At 62.9% G+C, this 11,893-nt stretch overlaps 1 pseudogene; it reads left to right on the top strand.

The window, feature by feature from the left end:
- The first annotated feature begins 5,283 nt into the window (after positions 1-5,283).
- Positions 5,284-10,978, top strand: LOC123354630 (annotated as a pseudogene).
- Positions 10,979-11,893: the final 915 nt, after the last annotated feature.

The raw sequence follows: 11,893 nt of genomic DNA on the forward strand, positions 1-11,893 counted from the left end.
TCCCTGTGTCCCCCCCGCCGCTCAGCCAGTCCCTCCGCTCCTCCACCCCCTCACTGTGTCCCCCCGCCGCTCGCCCAGTCCCTCCTCTCCTGGCCCCCCGCCCCGTGTCCCCCCCGCCGCTCGCCCAGTCCCTCCTCTCCTCCACCCCCTCCCCATTTCCCCAGCACTGCCGCCCGCCCAGTCCCTCCTCTCCTGCACCCCCTCCCTGTGTCCCCCCCGCCGCTCGCCCAGTCCCTCCTCTCCTGCACCCCCCTCCCCGTGTCCCCCCGCCGCTCGCCCAGTCCCTCCTCTCCTGCACCCCCTCCCCGTGTCCCCCCCGCCGCTCGCCCAGTCCCTCCTCTCCTGCACCCCCTCCCCGTGTCCCCCCGCCGCTCGCCCAGTCAATCCTCTCCTGCACCCCTCCCCGTGTCCCCCCCGTCGCTCGCCCAGTCCCTCCTCTCCTGCACCTCCCTCCCCGTGTCCCCCCACTGCGACTGGCCCAGTCCCGCCTCTCCTGCACCCCCTCCCCGTGTCCCCCCCGCCGCTCGCCCAGTCCCTCCTCTCCTGCACCCCTCCCCGTGTCCCCCCCGCCGCTCGCCCAGTCCCTCCACTCCTGCACCCCCCTCCCCGTGTCCCCCCCGCCGCTCGCCCAGTCCCTCCTCTCCTGCACCCCCTCCCTGTGTCCCCACCACTGCCGCCCGCCCAGTCCCTCCTCTCCTCCGCCCCCTCCCCGTGTCCCCCCCGCCGCTCGCCCAGTCCCTCCTCTCCTGCACCCCCCTCCCTGTGTCCCCCCCGCTGCTCGCCCTGTCCCTCCTCTCCTGCACCCCTCCCTGTGTCCCCCCCGCCGCTCAGCCAGTCCCTCCGCTCCTCCACCCCCTCACTGTGTCCCCCCCGCCGCTCGCCCAGTCCCTCCTCTCCTGCACCCCCTCCCCGTGTCACCCCCGCCGCTCGCCCAGTCCCTCCTCTCCTGCACCCCCTCCCCGTGTCCCCCCCGCCGCTCGCCCAGTCCCTCCTCTCCTCCACCCCCTCCCCATGTCCCCAGCACTGCCGCCCGCCCAGTCCCTCCTCTCCTGCACCCCCTCCCTGTGTGTCCCCCGCCGCTCGCCCAGTCCCTCCTCTCCTGCACCCCCCCCCCGTGTCCCCCCGCCGCTCGCCCAGTCCCTCCTCTCCTGCACCCCCTCCCGTGTCCCCCCCGCCGCTCGCCCAGTCCCTCCTCTCCTGCACCCCCCTCCCCGTGTCCCCCCCGCCGCTCGCCCAGTCAATCCTCTCCTGCACCCCTCCCCGTGTCCCCCCCGTCGCTCGCCCAGTCCCTCCACTCCTGCACCTCCCTCCCCGTGTCCCCCCACTGCCACTGGCCCAGTCCCGCCTCTCCTGCACCCCCTCCCCGTGTCCCCCCCGCCGCTCGCCCAGTCCCTCCTCTCCTGCACCCCCTCCCCGTGTCCCCCCACGCCGCTCGCCCAGTCCCTCCTCTCCTCCACCCCCTCCCCGTGTCCCCCCCACCGCTCGCCCAATCCCTCCGCTCCTGCACCCCCTCCCCGTGTCCCCCCCGCCGCTCGCCCAGTCCCTCCTCTCCTGCACCCCCTCCCTGTGTCCCCCCGCTGCTCGCCCAGTCCCTCCTCTCCTCCACCCGCTCCCCGTGTCCCCCTCGCCGCTCGCCCAGTCCCTCCTCTCCTCCACCCCCCTCCCCGTGTCCCCCCACTGCCGCTGGCCCAGTCCCTCCTCTCCTGCACCCCCCTCCCCGTGTCCCCCCGCCGCTCGCCCAGTCCCTCCTCTCCTGCACCCCCTCCCCGTGTCCCCCCCGCCGCTCACCCAGTCCCTCCTCTCCTGCACCCCTCCCCGTGTCCCCCCCGCCGCTCGCCCAGTCCCTCCTCTCCTGCACCCCCTCCCTGTGTCCCCCCCGCCGCTCGCCCAGTCCCTCCTCTCCTGCACCCCCCTCCCCATGTCCCCCCACTGCCGCTCGCCCAGTCCCTCCACTCCTGCACCCCCCTCCCCGTGTCCCCCCCGCCGCTCGCCCAGTCCCTCCTCTCCTGCACCCCCTCCCCGTGTCCCCCCCGCCGCTCGCCCAGTCCCTCCACTCCTGCACCCCCCTCCCCGTGTCCCCCCCACCGCTCACCCAGTCCCTCCTCTCCTGCACCCCCTCCCCGTGTCCCCACCACTTCCGCCCGCCCAGTCCCTCCTCTGCTCCGCCCCCTCCCCGTGTCCCCCCCGCCGCTCGCCCAGTCCCTCCTCTCCTGCACCCCCCTCCCTGTGTCCCCCCCGCTGCTCGCCCAGTCCCTCCTCTCCTGCACCCCTCCCTGTGTCCCCCCCGCCGCTCGCCCAGTCCCTCCTCTCCTGCACCCCTCCCTGTGTCCCCCCCGCCGCTCAGCCAGTCCCTCCTCTCCTCCACCCCCTCACTTTGTCCCCACCGCCGCTCGCCCAGTCCCTCCTCTCCTGCACCCCCTCCCCGTGTCCCCCCCGCCGCTCGCCCAGTCCCTCCTCTCCTGCACCCCCTCCCCGTTTCCCCCCCGCCGCTCGCCCAGTCCCTCCTCTCCTCCCCCCGCTCCCCATGTCCCCAGCACTGCCGCCCGCCCAGTCCCTCCTCTCCTGCACCCCCTCCAGGTGTCCCCCCCGCCGCTCGCCCAGTCCCTCCTCTCCTGCACCCCCCTCCCCGTGTCCCCCCGCCGCTCGCCCAGTCCCTCCTCTCCTGCACCCCCTCCCCGTGTCCCCCCCCCGCTCGCCCAGTCCCTCCTCTCCTGCACCGCTCCCCATGTCCCCCCCGCCGCTCGCCCAGTCCCTCCGCTCCTGCACCCCCTCCCCGTGTCCCCCCCGCCGCTCGCCCAGTCCCTCCTCTCCTGCACCCCCCTCCCCATGTCCCCCCACTGCCGCTCCCCCAGTCCCTCCACTCTTGCACCCCACTCCCCGTGTCCCCCCCGCCGCTCGCCCAGTCCCTCCTCTCCTGCACCCCCTCCCCGTGTCCCCCCGGCCGCTCGCCCAGTCCCTCCTCTCCTGCACCCCCTCCCCGTGTCCCCCCCGCCGCTCGCCCAGTCCCTCATCTCCTGCATCCCCTCCCCGTGTCCCCCCCGCCGCTCGCCCAGTCCCTCCTCTCCTCCACCCCCTCCCTGTGTCCCCCGGCCGCTCGCCCAGTCCCTCCTCTCCTGCACCCCCTCCCCGTGTCCCCCCCTCGCTCGCCCAGTCCCTCCTCTCCTGCACCCCCTCCCCGTGTCCCCCCCGCTGCTCGCCCAGTCCCTCCTCTCCTGCACCCCCTCCCCGTGTCCCCCCTGCCGCTCGCCCAGTCCCTCCTCTCCTGCACCCCCCTCCCCGTGTCCCACCCGCCGCTCGCCCAGTCCCTCCTCTCCTCCACCCCCTCCCTGTGTCCCCCCCGCCGCTCTCCCAGTCCCTCCTCTCCTCCACCCCCTCCCTGTGTCCCCCGGCCGCTCGCCCAGTCCCACCTCTCCTGCACGGCCTGGCCGTGTCCCCCCCGCCGCTCGCCCAGTCCCTCCTCTCCTGCACCCCCTCCCTGTGTCCCCCCCGCCGCTCGCCTAGTCCCTCCTCTCCTGCACCCCCTCCCCGTGTCCCCCCCCGCCGCTCGCCCAGTCCCTCCTCTCCTCCACCCCCTCCCTGTGTCCCCCCGCCGCTCGCCCAGTCCCTCCTCTCCTGCACCCCCCTCCCTGTGTCCCCCCCCGCCGCTCGCCCAGTCCCTCCTCTCCTGCACACCCTCCCCGTGTCCCCCCCGCCGCTCGCCCAGTCCCTCCTCTCCTGCACCCCCTCCCCGTGTCCCCCCTCGCCTCTCGCCCGGTCCCTCCTCTCCTGCACCCCCTGCCCGTGTCCCCCCCGCCGCTCGCCCAGTACCTCCTCTCCTGCACCCCCCTCCCCGTGTCCCCCCCCGCCGCTCGCCCAGTCCCTCCTCTCCGGCACCCTCTCCCCGTGTCCCCCCCGCCGCTCGCCCAGTCCCTCCTCTCCTACACCCCCTCCCCGTGTCCCCCCGCCGCTCGCCCAGTCCGTCCTCTCCTGCACCCCCTCCCCGTGTCCCGCCCGCCGCTCGCCCAGTCCCTCCTCTCCTCCCCTCCCTCCCCGTGTCCCCCCCGCCGCTCGCCCAGTCCCTCCTCTCCTCCACCCCCTCCCCATGTCCCCCCCGCCGCTCGCCCAGTCCCTCCTCTCCTGCACCCCCTCCCCATGTCCCCCCACTGCCGCTCGCCCAGTCCCTCCTCTCCTGCACCCCGTCCCCGTGTCCCCCCCGCCGCTCGCCGAGACCCTCCTCTCCTACACCCCCCTCCCCGTGTCCCCCCCGCTGCTCGCCCAGTCCCTCCTCTCCTGCACCCCCTCCCCGTGTCCCCCCGCCGCTCGCCCAGTCCCTCCTCTCCTCCACCCCCTCCCTGTGTCCCCCCCCCCGCTCGCCCAGTCCCTCATCTCCTGCACCCCCTCCCCGTGTCCCCCCCGCCGCTCGCCCAGTCCCTCCACTCCTGCACCCCCTCCCCGTGTCCCCCCCGCCGCTCGCCCAGTCCCTCCTCTCCTGCACCCCCTCCCCGTGTCCCCACCACTGCCGCTCACCCAGTCCCTCCTCTCCTGTACCACCCTCCCCATGTACCCTCCGCCGCCACTCGGCCAGTCCGTCCTCTCCAGCCCCCTCCCCGTGTCCCCACTGCCACTCACCCAGTCCCTCCTCTCCTGAACCCCCTCCCTGTGTCTGTCTCCCCCTCTGCTGCTCACCAGGTCCCTCCTCTCCTCCATCCCGCTCTCTGTGTGACCAAGTGTGATGAAATGGGACTGTTCTTATGTTTTGTCTGAATACTCTTTGGGTGCCTCAGTTTCCCCTTTGTCTGTCTTTAGTGTCTACGTGGAGGGATCAGGGTGTGTGATTGTTGCAGAGCCCTAGGGGACCAGTTTGATTCTGTTGCCCAGAGAATGGCCGACACCCTGTCTCCTGGCAACTAATGGCCTGGGCTCCTTCCCTGCAAGGTGCCACCTGAAGGTGTTGGAGAACAAAGGGATCGGGGACTCCTGGCCGGGGAAAGACACAAGCTGGAGAGTCTGGCTGGGGAAATGGACGGAGACCCAGCCCAGGCAGGGCACCGGGCTCCCTGCCCCCCAAGTTGGACCTGGCTGAGGGGTCCTGTTTCCTGTACCTACAAGCTCTGTTTTAGACCATGTTTCTGTCATCTAATAAACCTGTTCTACTGGCTGGCTGAGAGTCTCAGAGAATTGCAGGAAGTGGGTTGCAGGGCCATGACTCCCCCACACTCCGTGACACCAAGTCACCTGGTACTGGACGCCATGATAGAATTACCAGTGTTTCTCTATTGAAAGGAAAGTCCTGGAGTAAGGGGACAGCGTGGGGATGCTGCTCTCCAAGATCAACTCGCTGACCAACCTGTGCTCCGGGTCCGGTGGGGAGCTGCACCCGGCCAAGCTACAGCCAGGTGAGGCTCAGTTGGGTTCAGTTTGGTTTGGATGGACTGCAGGGGGGGCTCTGCTGTGGGGGGCCCCGGAGTGGGCCGGAATCAGTTTGGGAGGCGCCCTGTCCTGCTAGGCATTGGAGAGGCTCATAGAGGAGTCTGATCCAATTTGGGTTGCAAGGAAGTCTGATCCGGTTTGGGGGAGGGATGTGGGTCTGGTCCAGTTTCGGGGTGTGGGGGGTCGTTCTGAGGAGGGATGTGGGTCTGCTCCAGTTTGGTTTGGGGAGGGATGTGGGTCTGGTCTGGTATTGGGGCGTGGAGAGTCATTCTGAGGAGGGATGTGGGTCTGCTCCAGTTTGGCTTGGGGAGGGATGTGGGTATGGTCCGGTTTTGGGGGGTGGGGGTTGTTCTAAGGAGGGATGTGTGTCTGGTCCGGTTTTGGGGGGTGGGGGGCCATTCTGAGGAGGGATGGGGGTCTGCTCTGGTTTGGCTTGGGGAGGGATGTCGGTCTGGTCCAGTTTTGGGGGGTGGGGGTTGTTCTGAGGAGGGATGTGGGTCTGGTCCGGTTTTGGGGGGTGGGGGGTCATTCTGAGGAGGGATGTGGGTCTGCTCTGGTTTGGGGGGGTTAGGAATCATTCTGAGGAGGAATGAGGGTCTGGCCTGGTTTGCAGGGTTGGCCCGGCCTTTTGAGGACACAGCTGGGTCTGATCCTGGTGTCTGTGCCCCTCTGCCTGCAGGGAAGGACAAGGAGCCGCTGGAGAAGCTGTACCAGGTGGGCCCGCTGCTGGGCAGTGGTGGCTTTGGTTCTGTCTACTTGGGCACCCGCCTGTCGGACCGCGCCCAGTGAGTAGACCCTGGACAGGGACCCCCGCACCCCACCCCTGCAGCCCGCTCTATAGAGCTCAACCTTTGGTGAGAGACCCGTCCCTTACCCCGTTACATCTCCTTTGCTTTGCCCTGTCATAGCCACCATCTTGCCTCCCCTTCATTGGTCCCTTGTTTGCCTCCCCTCTTTCTGGGGTTGCCTGACCCGATCCTGATTGTCTGGGTGGTTCTGGTTGTGTCCTAGGTAGCCATCAAGCACGTGTACCGGGACCGGGTTTCTAACTGGGGAGAGCTGGTAAGTGTCTTGGGCAGGGATATCTGCTGTGGCTCTGCATTGCATGGTCTTGGCTCTGTAGTGAAGGTGTCGTAGGTAGCATGGAGTCCCCGAGCGATGCTCTGGAACTGCTCCCCACAAAGCCAGTCAGGACTTTGGGGAGCCTCCTCTTCCTCGGAGCAGACTGTCTTTAGGGCAGGAAGCTCACACGTAGCATTCAGCATGTGCCCGTCTGTGCGCTTCCCACAGCGAGTCCACCCAGTCGGGGTCCTGGGGAATCCAGAGGCTCCTGCACCCCTACTTTGCAGTCAGACGTGACTCTCAGCCAGCCAGTAACACAGAGGTTTATTTAGATGAGAGGAACACAGACCAAAACAGGTCTTGCCAGTACAGACCACAGGACCCCCTTTAGTTAGGTCCATCTGGGGCCCCAGGGAGGCCACCGTCCCGCTGGGAGGCCCGAGCCTCCTCGGGGTTCCCCTCCATTTTCCAATCAGCTTCCAAAAACTCTCAAACCCCCTCCAGCCCCTCCTGTCTGGGCTGTCTCTCTTTCCCGGGCCAGGAGGTCACCTGATCTCTCTGTCTCCTACACCTTTAGCATCCCCTTGCAGGGGGGAAGGGCCTGCCATTAGTTGCCAGGTGACAGAGGGTCGGCCAGAGCTGAGCCCCCCGCCCCCCAGTATTCAGAGGGAACATTATAACCAGTCCCACCTCGTCACAGTAGCTCTTGACTTCGTGGGTCGATTGCCTGCCTCTGATGGAGCTCTCCTTTCCCTCTCTGTGAAGCCTTGTGGGAGCAGAGTGCCCATGGAGATCCTGCTCCTGAAGAAAGTGGGCTCAGGCTTCCGGGGGGTCATTCAGCTCTTGGACTGGTTTGAGAGACCGGACAGCTTCGTCTTGGTTTTGGAGCGACCGGATCCTGTGCAGGACCTGTTTGACTTCATCACGGAGCGGGGTGCTCTCCCCGAGGAGCAGGCCCGCAGCTTTTTCCGCCAGGTTGTGGAGGCGGTTCAGCACTGTCATAGCTGTGGGGTATTGCACCGGGATATCAAGGATGAGAACATCCTGGTTGATCTGAACAGCGGGGAACTGAAACTCATAGATTTTGGGTCTGGGGCATTACTCAAGGACACAGCGTACACTGATTTTGATGGTGAGTGTCTGTTTCCATCCTCTTCTATTTTATCTGCGTAGGGAGGGAATCCAGGGAAATTCCTCTTTGAAATGAGTTGTTCCCTGCCTGTAAATGTTCAGTAACTTCCCAGCCAGGGAATGGTTTGTTCCCTCTTTCCCTGCCATTCTCCTTTGCTAAATATATTGTTGTGTGATGTGCAGCTTTGATACCTTTGGGGTTTTCCTCCCTGCCTTGTATCCAAAAAGCATTTCACAATTGTGTTTGCCCTTCTGTTGGGTGTTAACCGGTGGTAGCTGCCCACGTCATGCAGGGGCTGGGAGGGGCACATGGCAGAAACCGGGTGTGAACTCACAAGCATCAGTCTCTGGAGTCCCTGTGAGCAATAAGAGGAGAAAGTTGGGCTCTGGTTCCAGTGATTTGGTTTTCTCTAGGTCCATGACATCTGTAGCATTTCAGCAGGGGTCTGGCTGGTATTCCACCCTCCAGGGGTGGTGCAAACAGGATCTGCCTCACCTCCTAGATGGGGAAAGATTGAGTGAAACCTCTCTGCAGCCATGGCTGCTCAGGTGCTGGATCCTAACCTAATCTACCAGCTAGAATGCAGGGGAGGGAAAGTCCCCCCCCCCCCGCCCAAGGATAAAGAAGAGGGCTCTTGTGCAGTTTCTTTCTGTGGGGACGGATGGACATCAGTGTGGGGAGGGGATCAAGAGGAGAAGCTGCTGTCTCCGCCATCTCGCTAAATTATTCATTTCATTGGAAAGTTGCGTTTTGTCACGGGATGAATGTTGTGAAATAGGATCGGTGGGAGATCTGCTTACAGCTGGCTCCCTTTCCTCTGCTCCCCAAAGGCACCTGAGTCAGATCTTTGGGGAGGGGGGAGCTCCAGACCCAGGGAGGACTGTTTGACCTTGGAGCAGGGGTGCAGGGATCTGCGTGGGGGACAAATAAGCAGAGCAGCAGGCATTCTTTCTGACCCACTAGAAAGGCATATTCAGGATAGGGCCGTTGACTTTCAAAAAACCAGATCAGTTTGTTGTGGAGCGTTTGTTTTGCTTCTGCCCTGCCGGATGGGTGCTGCATTTTTTGTTTTTAATGTAACGACAAGGGATGGCTTTGCCCCTCCCAACCACCCATCTCCTGCAGAATTTCCCAAGCTAGTGGTGCCCCCTGGTGGGACATCAGGTATCTTTTTACAACCCAAAGTTTGTAAACAACAGTCACGTGGCCAGAAACCAGACTAGGAGCTCTGACCTCAGTCTCCTCTTCCTGCCAGAAGGGAAGAGATCAGATACAACAAAGGCAAAGGGCGTAAGCCTCTGCAGATGCCAAAACCAGGGTTCCAAGCATAATTATCACATGCACAACGGTACAAACTAAAACCACTCCCTTGATGTTGTACAACAAACCTTTGTCCCCAGCTCTGGAGTAGCCAGGCTTTATCCCTGGCTGACTCAACAGTAGTCAGGGCCAGAAAAGGAATAAACTCTTCAAGGTATCTGCCCTTCTTTGGGTTAAGCAAGGAAACCCTTTTATGTAGAAAGGACTGTACGGTTGTCTGGGGTCCTTGTTGTGCAGTAGACAAGGCCCCAGCACCTCCCCAAATGCTCTGGCTGCACTGGGTCACCATGGACTGAAGTATCTGCAAGCTGCCTCTCTCTTTACCTCACTGAGAAATGGTTACATTGACAGAGATGAAGTCAGGATAACGGTGGCCTTAAGAAACCTGTTACTTATTGTGGCTTGTATTGCAGCTGGAAAACATGGTTGTTTGCACTCCATTTGGTTCTGCTTCGTTTGTAGTCTATGCCCTAGCACAGCTGCTAGGGGTTTAAATCCCAATCAAACTGGGCTGAGAGTTAAACAATATTAAGATATTGCAACCTAAATTGGGGGCTGAAGTACCTGATTTGGTCTCTTGGTCACCCTGATAACACCTGAAAAAATCATTAATAACTGGTTGCTCTGCTTAGGGGAAGAGATGAAAAATTTCTGCTAACCGTGCTCCTCTGATCTCCTCTACAGGGACCAGAGTGTACAGCCCCCCAGAATGGATCCTCAATCACCAATATCATGCCAGGTCAGCCACAGTCTGGTCTCTGGGGGTCCTGCTCTATGACATGGTCTGCGGGAATCTCCCCTTTGAACATGATGAGGAGATTATTAAGGGCCAGGTCTGCTTTCGGCAGAGCGTCTCTACAGGTGAGCACACTCCTTTGTAGTGTTAGAGTTGGGCGAACAGCTGCTTAGCCTGAATGCCACACTGACAGAGCGATAATATGACAACATAGAGGTGCATTTACCATCACTTCATGCAACCAATGAGACATGCAAGGCGTAGTCTGTGATCTAGTGGTCCCTTCATGTCTTAAACTCAATGAGATGTTTCATGCTATTGAATCCCGGGGAAATGCTGGGGACCCCGCTGTCTTCCCTGCCTCAGACAGCTGCTTCAGAGCTCACTGTTGTCATTCACTTCAGCACTTGACTCTCCTGCCACTCGCTGGGGTCTTTAATGTGGCTACTGCCGCTGGCTGATGAAGCAGTCTGACAGAAAGTGGAAATGACAAAAGAGCTAGAACCGAGTAGCTCTCCGGTTTCATCATCTCACTGGGGAAGGGAAAGATGATTTTTGCTATTAGCCTGCGTATGAATGGCGGGGGACGATGGCCTGCTCATGGACTTGCACTGCTAATTTGCTCCCTTGTGTATTTTTGGAGTCTCCATCCAAAGATGGGACCTGGTTCACCTATGTACAAGGGTGGGGGAAGTAACTAAGAAACCACATCTAGGGCAGGTCTACACTCTGGCCGGAATCGATGCTGTGAGATCGAGCTGGGGGGGGGGTTGATTTATTGTGTGTAGTCTAGACGTGATAAATTGACCCCTGAGCGCTCTCCCATCGACTCCTGTACTCCAGCGCCACGAGAGGCGCAGGCGGAGTCGATGGGGGGATGGCAGCTGTCGACTCGCCGTCATGAAGACGCCGCGGTGAGTCGATCTAAGTACGTCGACTTCAGCTACGCTTCTCGTAGCCGCAGTTGCGTATCCTAGATCAATTCCCCCCGCCTCCCCTAGTGGAGACCAGGGCCTAGCCACAGCCATGGTCATATGTCCTGTGAAGCAAGAAAGGCAGATCCCAAAGCAGACTTGCAGGTGGTAAAAGAGGGAGGCTTGTAGGCTTCCCAGACATTACTCAGCAGCACATTCTCACTGACTGCTTGTTTTCTCTCCCCAGAGTGCCAGCACCTCATTGAATGGTGTCTGGACTTGAGGCCCTCCGACAGGCCATCCTTTGAAGACCTTCTAAATCATTCATGGATGCAAGACGTCCCTTTGCCACAGAAAACAGCAGAGATGCACCAGCACAATCTAATTCAGGAGTCTGGCGAATAGCAGTTCCTCTCATCCACTGGGTGTAAAAGAGAAAACTCTTGCCAGTGGCTGCCTGCCTGTTACATGGGAACATTCATATCTCATTCCAGAGGCCAGCTAACTGGCGAATCTTCTCAGAGGCTGGAGGTTAGGCCCTGCCTTACCTGATGTCTTGCCCAGGGGGGCTCTGGGCCCCAGCACGACAAGCACGTACTTGGGGCAGCAAGCCACAGGGGGCGCTCTGCCGGCGCTGCGAGGGGGGCAGGCAGGCTGCCTTCGGCAGCTTGCCTGCGGAGGGTCCGCTGGTCCCGCGGCTTTGGAGGACGTCCCGCAGGCGCGCCTGCGGAGGGTCCTCTGGTCCCGCAGCTTTGGAGGACCTCCCGCAGGCGCACCTGCGGAGGGTCCGCTGGTCCCGCGGCTTTGGAGGACCTCCCTCAGGCACGCCTGCGGAGGGTCCGCTGGTCCCGCAGCTTTGGAGGACGTCCCGCAGGCGTGCCTGCGGAGGGTCTGCTGGTCCCGCGGCTTTGGAGGACCTCCCGCAGGCGCGCCTGCGGAGGGTCCGCTGGTCCCGCGGCTTTGGAGGACCTCCCTCAGGCACGCCTGCGGAGGGTCCGCTGGTCCGGCGGCCTGCGGGAGGTCCACCGAACCTGCGGGACCAGCGGACCCTCCACAGGCAAACCGCCAGAGGCAACCTGCCTGCCATGCTTGGAGCAGCAAAATCTGTAGAGCCGCCCCTGGTCTTGCCAGTAGCCTTTTTGTTTTGTTAATAGTTAATATTGTAAAGGGGAATTCAGAAATCCTTTTTATATGTATACATGCAGTTTTATATAAAAATGAATCACTTGACTTAACCTGAGACCTGGTCTCTTTCGGGTGGAGTAAAAGTGCCAGTTTGACAGTGCAGAGAAGTGGTAAACATCAGTGCTACATTGAGGC

The sequence above is a fragment of the Mauremys mutica genome, chromosome 22 (assembly GCF_020497125.1).
Source record: "Mauremys mutica isolate MM-2020 ecotype Southern chromosome 22, ASM2049712v1, whole genome shotgun sequence".
Lineage (NCBI taxonomy): Eukaryota > Metazoa > Chordata > Testudines > Geoemydidae > Mauremys > Mauremys mutica.